This window comes from Balearica regulorum, chromosome W, assembly GCF_011004875.1.
Source record: "Balearica regulorum gibbericeps isolate bBalReg1 chromosome W, bBalReg1.pri, whole genome shotgun sequence".
Lineage (NCBI taxonomy): Eukaryota > Metazoa > Chordata > Aves > Gruiformes > Gruidae > Balearica > Balearica regulorum.
Window position 1 is genome coordinate 3,731,580 of NC_046219.1, and position 15,091 is coordinate 3,746,670.

A 15,091-nucleotide genomic window follows, 5' to 3' on the forward strand; every position below is an offset into this window, starting at 1 on the left:
CAAGTGGGGATGCAGATCTGCAGATCTGTGTGTACCCTCCCAGCTCCCTGGCACTCGATGAGCTGTGGCCTGTGCTGCCTGGTAGTGACGGGACACAAGACCCCAGTTAAGGCTGCATTGATCCCATTCCAGATCCACTTGATGGGCTGTGCCAGGGCTGCAGGAGCTCTGCACCAGGGCTTAGCTGTCTCGCACACATACAGCCCAGGCACCCCTACCCCAGGGCCTGGTGCAAACACCCCGGGGCCCCCTTGCAGCCTGGGGCACACACAGACACACATGGAACCCCACTGCAGCCTGGCACACACACGCCTTCACACTCATACACAGAGGGAACCCCACTGCCACCTGGTGCACACACTTAATCACATGCACACACATACACACCCCATTCCCACGTTCACATCCCCCTCACCTTCATACTCACCTACAGGGCCCCTCTGGACGGACCTGGCCCGAGGCAGCCCTAGGGCGGGCGGCCCCGCTTCTCTGCACGGCCCCCGTGTCCCCCCGTGTCCCTGCCCCGAGTCCGGGTACCGGGGCGGGCAGCACCGCGCTGCAGCACCCTGGACAGCGCCCGGGGTCCGGACTGGGGCTGTCCCCGGAAGGCCGGGGGTGTCCACATGGACGACCCCTGAAACAGGAGGTTCTGTCTCCTTGGGTGCCAGGGACCTCTCCTCATGGTTGCCATTAGCGAGGGTGTCTGTCCCCATGGGAGCCTGTCGTGATTTAACCCCAGCCGGCAACTAAGCACCACACAGCCACTTGCTCACCCCAGTGGGATGGGGAGGAGAATGGAAAAAAAACCTCGTGAGTTGAGATAAAGACAGTTTAATGGGATAGCAAAGGAAGATGATGATGATGATAATATTTTTTATATATATATAAACCAAGTGATGCACAAATGCAATTGCTCACTACCTGCAAAAAAGCCCGTGATGCCCAGTCTGTTTCCAAGCCTTGATCGTGCCTTCCAGCTAGCTTTCACAGTTTATATATTGAGCATGACATTATATAGTAGGGAATATCCCTTTGGCCAGTCTGGATCAGCTGTCCTGGCTGTGCTCTCCCAGATTCTTGTGCACCTGGTGGGGTGTTGGAAGCTGAAAAGTCCTTGACTTAGTGTAAACACTACAACTACCTAGCAACAACTAAAAACATCAGTGTGTTATCAACATTATTCTCATCCTAAATCCAAAACACAGCACTATACCAGCTGCCAGAAAGAAAATTAAGTTTATCCCAGCCCAAACCAGGACAGAGCCCCCTGTGCCTCCTCATATATATGGGTGGCTGCATGTGTGTGCAAGTGCATGTGCATGTGTGAATGATGGTATGTGTGTGCTCACACATATATGTGTGAGTATGACTGTGTGTGAGTGTGCATGCATGAGTGCATGCCACTGAGTTTGTGTAAGGGAGCACAAGTGATCTGTGTGTATGTGTGGTGACTTAGCTGCTTGCATGTCTCCATGCTTTCCCATGTGCACCCATGAGCACCCATGTGTGTGCCTGTGTCTCCCTTCCAGCTCCAGCTGGGTCATCCGTGCCCTCTGCGGGTGCTGCCTGGGTGCCAGGCTGGCTCAGCACCTCTTGCATCTCACCTGGTGCAACCTCACAGCCTCATGACCATGGTCTTAGTGGCCCCACAGCCCCTTGCCACACTCATGGCTGAGCTGCTGCTGGGCAGCTTGTGGGGCCAAGCAGCCCCACGGTCTGGCTGGTACAGCTGGATTTGGTGCCCAATCTGCTCCAGTCCATGCTTGAGGGTTTTGGTGGGTGCAGGGCACCTGTTTGCACCTCAGAGCCCCCAGAAACTGGGGTGACCCTGTGCTGGAGGCAAAGGTGAGGCAGGCTGTGAAACCTCAGGCACTATAGCTGCTACCCCAGGGTTTCACAGGCTGTGGGGTTGTCCTGCATCCCCAAACTGTCCCCAATCTGGGAACTGGAGCTTGACAGGTAGCACTATGTCACGCATACCACCCTCAGCACTGGTTTGGTTCAGCAGTTCATTTCCTTTAATAGATACACAGAGTCATGCAGCTGTGGTGGGAGTGCCAGGGGGAGCCTGGTGGCACTGAGCCCCGGCCCTCCTGTGCTGAGGTAGAGGTGAGCTCACCTGCTTTGTCACCCAGGGGTGTGAGCAGGTTGGGGAGGTGCCCACCCGGCCCCAGCGAGGTAGTTTGGAGTGCCTGGCATGGTGCCCCCCGTCTCCTTGGAGACCCCAGAATCCAGGTGGTCTTTGGTGGTAGGGGACACTGCTGGGCCTCCCTGCCCTGCCCCGCCCCCACCAGCAAGCTCCTCCCGGTGCACAAACCCCACCCATTGGCATTAAGCCCCACTCTCAAGCCCCACCCCAATAAGCTCCACCTCCACCTAATAACCTGTCACCAGTTCCACCAGTTTCCCTAGTATTTGCCCCTCAGGGTGACCCCCCTGAGCTGGGAACCTGGGGGACTGAGGTGCCCCCAGCACAGGGTGGCTGGGGTCACTGAGGACCCTTGGGGTGTCTCAGGGTGGGGCAGTGAGCCCAGGCAGCGCAGAAGGGCTGCATAGAGGGGTCTGCAGTCTATAGGGGCTACAGTCTATAGGGGCTGTACTGTGTAGGGGCCACGGTATTTGCACTGAGGGTGTGCAAGGGGATATATATATGGGCACCAAGGGTGTGTATAGGGAATGCAGTGTGTGCATTGGGGGTGTGTATAGAGGTGCAGTGTGTAGGGGATGCAGCATATGCACTGAGAGTTTGTATAGGGAATGCAGTGTGCATAGAGAGTGTGGCAATGCGGAAGATGCAGTATGTGCATCAAGGTGAGTATAGGGGCTTCAGCGTGTAGGGGATGCAGCATGCAGTGCCTGGGGGTGCCCCAGGCAGCAGGGCAGGCAGGAGCTGTACGGGGGAGTCACCTGGGGCAGTGCCTGAGAAGGATGGTGCATGTGTCAGAGGGCACACATGGGGAAGGGGCCCCATGCGCAGGGGTAAGGGACAAAAGGGCCCACGTGGGTGCTCACAGCCTTGCACGGACACAGCTCAGTATTGCAGCAAGAGGCACCTTTGGGTTCCCCATCCTGCCTTGGTGGCCCAGCTGGGTCCCACGGCTCAGCCTCCCAGGCCCTGGGGACCTTCAGCTGCTTTTGAGGGGGGAGCATCTCCCCTATGGCGAGGCACTGGCAGGAGCGTGGCTGTGTGAGGGGGCTGGGAGCAGTGGGTTTGGGGCAGGCATGGGGTTTGGCCAGCTCTAGGTGCTCTTTCCACCAGGTGCCAGGGAGGCTGTGGGCCAGTGGGCAAACAGGATGCCTGGGGAGCAAGAGCAAGGGGGTTAGGGCAAACCCAGGGTTGGCAGCTCTGCTCACTTGGCCCCCAGCACCCAAGCTGGAGAGGGTGGGACCAGCACCCCTAGGGGCTCCACCCCTCCCCTGGTCCACCCTCCCCACCACCCTTGGTGCCTCCCTCAGCCCAGCTGCTCTCACTCATGTGGGGCAGCCAGGGGGGTGGCCTGGGACTGTTTGGCTGGCAGCCCCACGTGCTGATTAGCCCTGACCTTTCCAGCTCGTTCAATATTTACATCCTGAAGGAAGACCCATTGATTTTAATTGGGGGTATCTCAGCGAGGCAGGCAGGGAGCTGGGGGGCATGGGGTGAGCTGCTTATCCAGGTAGGTGCATGCCAGCACCCTGAAGGAGCCTCTGCTCCAGCAAAGCGCTCCAACATCTTCCCCTGCTCCCAATGTCCCGCTCTGTACCCAGCCAACCCCTACACCCATCCAGAGACCCTCTGGGCACACGTGCATTTGGGTGACCCCAAATTCAAGCCCTGCCTGCAGGACCCTGTGGAAGGGGATTGACCCCAGGTGCCTTTTTGCACCTCAGCCTGAGTTCATCCCTCCCTCCCCCACTTTGACCCTCCTGGGGGCCAATTTCCAGCCTTGCTGATCCCCTCCTTCACCTGTTCCCTCTCCCCAGGCCCTGCTACTTCATTATGATGGATTTTATAGTAAAGACATCAGATTGAAGGAAGGACTTGCTGGCCAGGCAGTGGCTATAAGTTATTGGATTTCCCATCCACAATTACACAGGCCAATGGGCCCTTCTATTTGCCTGTGTAGACAACTCCATTTATTTCTATTGATGTGTTGATACTGCTAATGCCATTGGTAGACAGGTTCAATGCAGTCTCTTGTCTGTCATCTGGGGAAAGGAAATACCAATATGAGTGTTAAGAGAAACAGAAACAAGAACCTGCCCAAGAGAGAGAAGGGGGGCCCTGGCCTCTCTTGGCAGCCCTGCTCCTCTCTGGCTATGGCAGCTTCCTCCTGGCATGCCAAGGGATGGGATGACCCAAGCTGGGGAGTTGCATCCCGCTACCTTGGTTGGAGACCTTGACATTCATGGGGAACTGGGAGGCCATGGCCAGGAGGTTGTGCTGCAGCACTTGTTGCACCAGTCGCTGCTGCTCCTCCATCATCAGGGCCACCTTCTTCTCTGGGGGTTCTCCCGCCTCCAGCTTCTCCTGCAGCTGCTCCAGTACTGCTGCCTGCAAGGCGGCTGCCTCTTGGGCTGCTGCGAGATGGTTGCTGGCCAGTCCCACTGGGATAGCAATGCTCCCCGGCACCGGTGCCGCCAGCATGTTGTCCTCTGCAACAACTGGGAGAGCTCAGTGGGTCCCCCCATCACCACCCCATCTTGCCATCCCCAGCCAGTGCCACCTCCATCCCAGTAGCAAGGGTGAGCCATCACCCCCAGCATCTGGGCTTGGTCCTTCTCCAAAGTCAGGAGAAATAAAGCTTTCTTAGTACCAGAGAGGGACTAAATGTACAAAATCGTTTCTTTTTTCCCCAAGCAAAAAGGGCAAGAGCAGCTGGGGAACATCCCTACTGCCACAGTGGTACCCAGCCCTGCGGGGCAGCTGTGGTCCTCACCCACCTTTCTTAATGGCATATACTTGGCCAAACTGGCTGCAGCTGTGTGTGGAGATGCTGAGAGCTGGCAAAGGCATTTTGGGGGACTCCAGCAGGGATGGGGTGCTGGCAGGCAAGTAGTTGAAGAGCGCCGTGCTGAACATCTGCCTCTGTCCCTCCCACCAGTTGCTGTTGATGGCAGCTTGGAGCTACCTGGGAGAGCTGAGTGCCTGCTTCTCACATTCGTAGGGGTACAGGTACTTCATGTATCTGCACAGAGAGCGAGCCAGGATGAGACCCAGCATCATGTGCCTCCCAGCCAGCCCCGTGCTGAGCAGGGACCGGGGTGGGGATGGCATCTAGGAAGGGGCAGAGCCCTCCATCCTCCTTTGGGGCAACCCATGCTGCACCCCAGTGGGGGCTCTGGGACATCTGAGCCAGCAGGTGCCCCAGGATGGGTGCCCTCCATCCGCCACCACCATCAGGCTCTCACTGCGTGCGGAGGATGAAGGCAGCACTGGTGATGGAGGTAGGTAGGTTGAGGCCCTTAGTGATCTCCCGCCAGATCTTCTTGTTGATGACTTCAACCAGGCCACCCTTGTCTGTCACCAGCTGGTAGAGCATGTACAGGTCCAACACTTGCTTGGCCATGATGGGGATGCAGTTCACAGGCGTCCCTTCCAGCCATGCACAGAAGAGAAAAAAGGGTGCAGGGTGAGTCCACAGGGACCCTTGCTCCCCAGGGACATGGCCCCCACCATGTCCCCACTGCCACTGCAGGTACCAGCTATCCCCCAAGGGGAAACCCATCTCTCCATGCCTGCATGAGCACCCATGGGCATGGAGGGTGCAGGCAGGACCCCAGGGTGCCTGGGAGAGCGGCACCATGCCTGTGAGCAGGGCAGACCCTGGCATGCTGGCACAAGGTTCCCATCGATGGAGCTATTGGTGGGGTGGGGGCCCAGGTACACTCTCAGCTGGGATGTGGAGGCTCAGTGGGCCAGGCAAAGGGCCTCTTCCAGAACCCCTTAGAGAGGCTCTCCCCCTGCAACTCTTAGAGCTCCCTATAGAGAATCTCCAAATCTCTCAGAGCATCCTAGGAGGAGTCTCTCTGTTACCCTCTTTCAGAGCCCCATAAAGAGAGACCACCCCCTAAAGTTTATAGAGGGATTCACCCTATAAGCCTCTCCGAAGAGGGACTCCGCCCATAACCCTTCTGGAGGGACTTGCCCTATAACCTCCCCATGGAGAGGTTCTCTCTCTTAAAAATCCCCTCAGAGCCCCATAAAGAGGGACTCCCCCATGAGTCCCCAGAGAGGCTCCCCACCCCACAGGTGCCCCCAGCAGCCTCCCAACTTCTTAAAGGCCTTTGGCACCTCCTCCCAAGAGACCTGACCCCAAATTCACTTCAAGTGCCCCAATAGAGACCTTGACACCTGGCCCCCCAGCATCATCCCCTACACTGAGGCCATGGGGCAATGGGACATGGGGTCATCAGGGCTCTGCAAGCCCAGCATGGACCTCACAGCCACCAGGTGCTTTTACACTTTCTCAGCACCCCCAAATAGCCCCACAGCCTTGCTCTGCCCTACAGCAGAGGTTGAGCAATGGTCCAGGCAGCAGCTGGGGACTGCAGCAGGGCAGAGGAGGGACGAGCATCCCATCCCATCCCATCCCATCCCATCCCATCCCATCCCATCCCATCCCATCCCATCCTGTATTTATTCCTCCTGCAGGGCAGCAGGGTGTGGGTGGTATCAGAAAGCCATCCATTTGGCCAGGGGAGGCTGTCATGGCCACACTTCGCCTCTCAAATGAAGCTGTCACTCACTGCTGTCCTCTTATCATCCCTAATTTATGGCCCTGATATTGGCTTGGTTTCTTCACATAAAGCCTGAAAAATGAGCTCTTTTTATTCCCTACTGAGTTCATTTAACTCTTTTTGTGTGTGTGTCTGCTGTTCACACAATTGGGAAAAGGCAGAGATATCAACTCAATATCCACCAGGAGTCCCTCACCAGCCCTGCCCAGGGGCTGCCAGCACCGGCCCCATCACCTCGGGGGGGCAGATTCAAGGGCAACCCATCACCCTGGCAGCTGCCAACAAGTTTGCAGGGTCTCAGCCCCGATCAATGGCCCACGGACTTCTTTTCTCTTCCCCCCTCCCCAGCCATAGCAGTGAATGAAAGCAACGCACCATCAATCTCAGGGCCACGTGGGGTGGGCAGACAGTGCTTATCCTGCTGACAAAGAAGGGACCTGTCTGTGTCCCTGCAGAGTGATGGCCCCAGCCCTGGCCAGGGCAAGTGGCACAAAAGCCCAAGGAGGCGCTGCGGCCATCGTGGCACTGCAATTAACTCCTTGATTGATTAATGGCTCTATGTTATCGGCAGGGCCCTCGACTCGGAGAGGGGACAAGGGGGCCCTGCACACCCCTGGTGAGCAAATGCAGAAATAGTACCCCTACGTCCCAGCTGACCACTTTTGGAGGTGCCACAGAGGTTGGGACATGGGCACGATGTGCCCCACTGCCTGAACCTCATGTCTGTCCTGGTGATGGCATCACCCCCATCTCATCCCTGCTCCCCTAGATCCCTTCCAGCAGTCACCCCCACGTGCCACTGGGGCTGGGTGTCCCAGTACCATGCCATGGGGTCCCCAATGTCACCCTGTCGCGTGAAAGGGTACAAGTCTGATGTGTGGCTGAGGGAGGCCCTCCCGTTGAGTCACGAGGTTCAGAAAGGACCCCCTTGCTTTCTAAACTCCTTCTCAGAGAGGAGCCTAGGTGCAGCTAGGTCCAGTCTTGGTCCCAGACTTGGTCAACGGTTTATGTCTAAAGGGTTATGTGTGTAGCCACTTATCAGAGTCAACCTTTGCCTGTCAGAGCCCCAGAAAGAAAGGACTTTCACTGAAACAGTTTCGCAAAGTTGAAAAGAAAAATAGGTAATTTATTGAAGCGACAGATATAAAAGTTCGGAATTGCCATTGATAAATGCACTTACTGCGACAATTTTGAGCTCAAGTTAATAGTTCAGCGCTTTTGTTAATGATAGTTTTCCCAGGGTGACATCCGACATAATCGGAGGCGCAAGTCTTACCAAAGAGGCGTCCCTGCTTGGGGAGGAGAGAGAGAGGTCCAGGCCCGTCGACCCGTCCGGATAGTTGGAGTTCTCGTCCTCAGAAAAGAGGATTCTAAATGCCAGATTTATCCTTTTGGCGAGGTGGGACTAAGTCAGGTATTGTGTGCCGATTGGCCCTTAACAAGGCTTGTTGTGCAGTTGATGGGGGCTGGTGGGGGGAAGTGGCGGAGAACAAAGGCATTCAGTACAGAGGAGCGGTGGTCTGTTTAGTTTTACCAAAGTAACGTCAAGCTGTGAAGGCTCCCCCTCACCCCAGGCGTCACTTAGTTGATTAAGGAGCAGACCCGTCAGGCGCTGCATCTTGTTAAGATGAACAAATTGCTCATCTCCTGCCCCTGTTCAGGTCCAGTGCTTATCAGTGCAAGATAAGCAAGCTGCTCAATCCCTGCTCTCGCCCAAGCTGGACTCCCCCAGGGCCCCTTCTGCTGGCTCATAATGGCCCTGTATTTGGCACCAACAAGCCTGGACAAGTCCGGCATCCCACACACCCCCAGTGGGGCTGTCCCCAACCCATTTTTCAGTCCTGCTAATTTTCCACCCCGCTGACAAATGCCAGTACCAAAACCGCCCTGACAGACAGCGGGGGCAGGAGCGGGGGCATGGCCACTTTCATTAGGGCTCACCCTAGAGGCATCCATCCTCCCTGGACTGCTGCCACCCCAGGGTCACAGCCCAGGGTTTGCATTAAAGACACCCCAGGGTCACAGCCCAGGGCTGCAATAAAGAATGCCTGCCTTTTAACACTACATTGGTGTTACGAGGTTTATTCCTGGATTTCGGTGACAAGGGGCTCACAGAGACCTGCAGCAGCTCAGTGTCCAAGCGGCCCCACTTTCAGTCCTCCCAGGCAGCTGGGGCAAGGGTGCCAGCGATGCCCACCCCAGCCAACCACCTTTACCTTGATACCTGTGAATATTGAAATATTAAGATCAATTCAAGCAACTAGAGCCATTGCTCAATAGATGTAACCAAATAAAAGGGAAACCATTGTAACTTAGAAAATAATTAGTTGTAAGGTAAGCAGCTCTGGAACAATCTCATTTTAAACAGCTCGGCCTTGGAAGAACAGATGTGCTAAGATAAGAAAGTTACAAGGTGATCACAAAACCAGCCTTGAGGGATAAGGTATAGGTGATACCAGGACTGAGTCTGAAGACCCCCCGATGACCACCTGGAGGTGCCAACAAACATGGGCAAAAGATATTAGCATATGCTAACGAGTTCCCGGAAAATCCATGAATGTGATAAGCACTACTTGGAAATATACTGAATATGTATATTAACATAGTATAAATACTTGTTAGTTTTGTCTTTTGGTTGTGCACATTAGGTGGAGTTATCCCCCATGCGCCCAGCGCTGCAATAAAGAATGCCTGCTTTCTAAAACTTCAAAATAAGTCTGAGAGAGTGAATTATTTTGCCGCTTTCCGGTAACAGATTTTGGCAACCCAGATGGGACACCGCTCTTGAACATCGGCGGATCCGAGGGATCGCAGGACCTCCAGCTGGCACTGAGGGATTCTCAGGGAGAACCTCCGATCCCCGGACCAAAGAGTTCTGAGCAAGGACCATCAATAAGGTCAAGGCATTCTTTCAGTATTATTTTCTGTTGCCTGCCCGTCAGTCGTAGCGAAAGCTGCGCAGGGTTGGGCTGTATCCCTGGGGCAAAGGGAAAGTACCCTTTGATTGAAACTGAAGGATAAGTCTCCTTCCTGAAACCGAAGCTCAGAAGTTTGTCTGCTGAATGTGGCCGTGATCGTAATTGTGTGGTTTTGTCTTTGTGGTTATAGTGTTTGTAAGTGCGTATTACTGTTTTAAAAAAGCTGGGGTTAAATTGTTTTGTGCCCTGTTTTTAAAATGGAAACTGGAACTTCTAAAAGGGAATTGATCTTAAAGAAATCCCCTCTTGGGTGCATTTTATTAAACTGGAAGCAAATAGCAGGACCCCCCAGGAAGAGCTGCAAAGAAAGATGATCTAATCAAATATTGTAATCAGTGGTGGCCATTGTATAGACTGAATGATGGAGAAATGTTACAGTTGTTGTTATTCTTAATGGTTAATGTTACAGTTGTTGTTATTCTTAGGACAGGAAGGAAAATGGGATGAAGTTCCCTATGTTGATTTGTTCTCTGCTTTACGAGATCATCCTGAATGGAGCAGGGAATGTAAATGAATACCGAGAGATCCTTTGGTTCTGACCTTGGGAAAAGATAATCAGAAACTCTCTAAGCGTTGTTGTTCGGCGTGTAGTATCAGTAAATGGTGCGTCAAATACGGAGGACCGGATGAGGAGGATGTTTCTGATGAAGGGGAATCTTTTGCTGGAAGTGAGGAATTCAGTGCTATTGCAGGGAGAACGAGGGGAGGATTGGGGGGTCGAGTTGTGCAAGCTCTGCTGCGACAGGCAGTAGGGGCAGAGGGACCAGTGACCGTTAAAGTACCCTTCTCAGTGACTGATTTATGCTTGTGGAAAAAGGCTGGCGGGTATTTATAGGGAAGATCCTGAAAAGGAGGGAGATGCCTTGCAGTTAGCATTTATCTGTTGTGGAACAGGCATCTCTGGATATTTGAAGATGGGAGGAATTTGAGCAAGTTGTTGGAAAGGGCTGGGAAAATGTATAATAACCGAGAAGTGGCTAAAGAGAATCGGGGAACGAAAAAGTTGTTGCAGGAAAAGGTAGCGGGAGGCTGTGAAGGTGTTGCTCTGCTTGTAATACAGGGCAACAGTGTTTGAAGTGCGGGCGTGATGAGGAGGATGATTTGGAATTAATGAAAGATGTTGGAGGTTGCATGGATGGGTTTTGATAACAGGAAGAAAGGGAAGGAAGTTAGAGAAGAGCAACGAGAAAAACGAAGGAGGGCGGAGACAGGCAGGGAGAGACAGGGAAAGAGAGGGTAACCTGAGAGCTGCACTGCAGGGAGCCTCAGCAAACAGTAACTTCAGGGGAGGACGGCAATACTATGGGGGAGAGGCAGGGCCCCTTCAGCACAAAAAAACAGGAATACCTTAGGAGATCATCAGCGTGCCTATCGTAAAGAATTGGGACATTGGAAAGATTAGGGACCGTTTTAGGGGTCCTATGCCTATCAGTCCAGAGGTTCTGGAGGAGGCACGATACAATCAAGAAGCAGCTCCCTTTCCACGTCAGTTCCCCTTAACTAAGTCCTGAAGGGGACCGGGGAAACCTCCCCAGCAGAACCCTACAGTAGAGCTGGGGAAATGGAAAATAGATTTTCTTGTAGATACTGGAGTAACTTATTACTTGTCAAAGAAAATTGAGCGATGATACAGTAAACATTGTGAGTGCCACAGGGAAAGCGGAACAGTATGCCTTTTTCCATCCTTTAAATTTTAAGCTCGGAAAACAATGAGTAACTCACTAATTTTTATATATGCCTGAATGTCCTATACCACTCTTGAGACGGGACCTATTGAGTAAAGTGGAAGCTCAAATCACCTTTAAAGATGGGGAAGTCAAGGTGTTAATTCCTGAATCTAAACTTGTACAAGCATCTGTGCTCCTATTGCAGGAAGATAAAATTTTAGAAACTGGCATTCCAACGGAAGTGGAAAATGCAGTGACACCCCTTGTATGGGCTGGAGAAGTCCCTGGTAAAGCTAAGAACGCCGAACCGGTAAAGACTGAACTCAAAGCAGGAATGAAGTCGGTAAGGCAAAAACAATATCCTTTGAAATTAGAGGCTAGAATCAGGCTAAAAACAAGAGTGGTTCACAGTTATAGATTTGAAAGATGCCTTTTTCTGCATACCTCTCAAGCGAGAAAGTCAAAATATATTTGCCTTTGAGTGGGAAGACCCAGAAACGGGTTGCAAATCGCAGTACACTTGGACAGTGTTGCCACAGGGATTTAAAAATAGTCCCACACTATTTGGAAATCAATTAGCCAAAGAATTGGAAACCTGGAAAAGAAAACATAAAACAGGGACTGTGTTGCAGTATGTTGATGATATTTTCATTGCAACTGTAACCCGGGAAGAATGCTTACAATTAACCATTGATCTTTTGAATTTTCTGGGATTAAATGGTTACCGAGTTTCAAAAGAAAAAGCTCAAGTCACACAAGAATCTGTTAAATACTTGGGATTTGAACTTTTAAAAGGACAAAGAAGATTGAGCACAGAGAGAAAAGAAGCTATATCTGTCAACTCCCAGAGCCCCAGAATGCACACAAACTGCGAACCTTCCTTGGAATAGTGGGGTGGTGCAGGCTGTGGATCGCCAATTATGGACTCATTGTGAAACCTTTCTATGAACTACAGAAAAATTCACCACCTGAACATTTGGAATGGGATGACAGTACCAGAAATGCTTTCAAACAACTAAAAAGAACTCTGATGAAAGCACCAGCTTTAGGGCTCCCAGATCTAACCAAAACCTTTGAATTGTTTGCTCATGAGCGGCAAGCTGTAGCTCTGGGGGTGCTCTCTCAGATGTTGGGAGGCAACAGACACGCTGTGGCCTATTTCTCCAAGCAATTGGACAATACCAGCAAAGGATGGCCAGGATGTCTGAGAGCTGTGGCTGCTACTGTGCTGCTAATTCAAGAAGCCCAGGAACTGACACTGGGACAGAAGATATTGGCTGGTTTTGTACCACACACGGTACTGACTGTCCTGGACCAGAAAGGCTGTCTCCAAGCTGGATACTGAAGTATCAAGTGGCACTTCTTGAACAAGATGATGCTGTTTTGAAATCCACTGCAGTAGTAAACCCGGCAGTTTTCCTGTCATCCCGACAACTGGAAGAAGAGGAACCCACACATGATTGTTTACAGACCACTGAGGAAGTGTATTCCAGTCGACCTGACCTGAAAGACACTCCTCTGGAAAACCCAGACTGGGAGCTATATACAGATGGGAGCAGCTTTGTGAAAAAAGGGATCTGGATGTCAGGGTATGCTGTGACCACAGTGGATACTGTTGTAGAAGCAAAAGCTCTGCAACCAAAAACATCAGCCCAGAAAGCAGCATTGATTGCACTAACAAGAGCCTTGGAACTAAGTGAAGGAATATATGGACCGATTCCAAGTATGCATTTGGAGTATTACGTGCACACAGAGCAATTTGGAAAGAAAGGGGACTGTTGTCATCTCAAGGAACCCGAATTAAGCATGCGGAGCAGATTTTAAAATTACTTGAAAGTGTACAGAAACCAAGAGAAGCGGCTACCATGCTTTGTAAAGCTCACCAAACCGGACGAACCCCACAAGAAAGAGGCAATCAACTGGCTGATGTGACCGCTCGTAAGGTTGCAGAAAAGGGTAAAGGGATATTGGCAATAATACCTGAAAAGAAGATAGAATTAGGAGAATTCCCTAACTAGGATAGTTAGGATAACAATTTAATTGAAACACTGAGAGCTGAAATACAGAAAAATGGATGGGCTGTTACTCCTACGGGGCAGGTAATTCTAACCCCAATTTTGATGCATGAAATAGTCAAGAAGGAACATAATAGCATTCATTGGGGAACTGCACATTTATTGAAACATCTACAAAAATCAGTGGTGAGTGGTAATATGGTAGAAATTATAAAGTCCGTAGTTGAAAGGTGTGAAACATGCCTTAGGAATAATCCAAAGACACAGAATAAAATTCAATTTGGATCAACAAAACGAGGAAATATTCCAGGAGAACATGGCAGATGATAGATTTCACTGAATTACCAAGAAAAAGAGGGTTGAGATATCTATTAGTATTGGTGGATACTTTTACAGGATGGCCTGAAGCTTTCCCATGTCACACCAACAAAGCCAGGGAAGTTGTTAAGATCATGCTTAAAGAAATAATACCACGATTTGGTGTTCCTTTTGGGATTTCTTTGGATAGGGGACCACATTTTGTTGCAAACATTGTCCGACAAGTAAGTAGAATATTACAAATAACATGGGAACTGCATGCCCCCTATCATCCACAATCTAGCGGACAGGTAGAGTGCATGAATCAAACCTTAAAACTACAATTGAGTAAAATTTGCCAAAAAAAAACCAACCCTCAATGATCTGGATACAAGCACTTCCACTAGCTCTATTGAGACATACATTGATGAGAGTGGAAGGATATCTGAAGATTTAAAAATCATACATGACCAAACAACAATTTTACTAAAGATAATACCTCTTTTGGGTTTGAAGAGATTTGGAATACTCTTACTTCTTGGCTACCTAACTGGTTGTGATTGAAAAAGCTATTTTTATTAGTGATTTTTTTATTATAGTGGTATGTATTCTTGCCTGCATAATGATTCAATGCTGTCACTGCTGTACTAACCTCTGTTCATGATACAATAAGTTTGTATAGTGAGAAATTGTAGCATGTAAGCTACAAATCCTCAAAAAGAAAAGAAGGGATTGATACCTGTGAATATTGAAATATTAAGATTAATTCAAGCAACTAGAGCCATTGCTCAATAGATGTAACCAAACAAAAGGGAAACCATTGTAACTTAGAAAATAATTAGTTGTAAGGTAAGCAGCTCTGGAACAATCTCATTTTAAACAGCTCGGCCTTGGAAGAACAGATGTGCTAAGATAAGAAAGTTACAAGGTGATCACAAAACCAGCCTTGAGGGATAAGGTATAGGTGATACCAGGACTGAGTCTGAAGACCCCCGAGGACCACCCGGAGGTGCCAACAAACATGGGCAAAAGATATTAGCATATGCTAACGAGTTCCCAGAAAATCCATGAATGTGATAAGCACTACTCGGAAATATACTGAATATGTATATTAACATAGTATAAATACTTGCTAGTTTTGTCTTTTGGTTGTGCACGTTAGGTGGAGTTATCCCCCGTGCGCCCAGCGCTGCAATGAAGAATGCCTGCTTTCTAAAACTTCAAAATAAGTCTTAGAGAGTGAATTATTTTGCTGCTTTCTGGTAACAGTATGAGCCAGGCTTTGCCTGCATTTCCCTGCCTGTGCCTGCCTGCAGCAGGGCTTCCACCTCCATTGCTCCATGTCAAGCCATTTCCATCCCTGTACAATCTCCTGGCTTGGGAAAGCAGGAGGAACCCCCCCAAAACCAGCAAC

The 15,091-nt window shown here is 50.8% G+C and overlaps 1 protein-coding gene and 1 long non-coding RNA gene across 2 annotated transcripts in view; one reads left to right on the top strand and one right to left on the bottom strand.

Annotated features, from left to right (window-relative positions):
• The window catches only part of LOC142599342 (uncharacterized), a 739,733-nt gene that overhangs the window by 572,027 nt on the left and 152,615 nt on the right, over positions 1-15,091 (top strand).
• LOC142599255 (uncharacterized) overlaps positions 963-15,091 on the bottom strand; it is a 32,905-nt gene continuing 18,776 nt past the window's right edge. Inside the window, exons 2-3 of the long non-coding RNA XR_012832885.1 lie at positions 4,924-5,575; positions 963-4,188 (exon numbers count right to left, since the gene is read on the bottom strand). This is a non-coding gene — a long non-coding RNA (uncharacterized LOC142599255). The remainder of the gene's footprint in view (positions 4,189-4,923; positions 5,576-15,091) is intronic.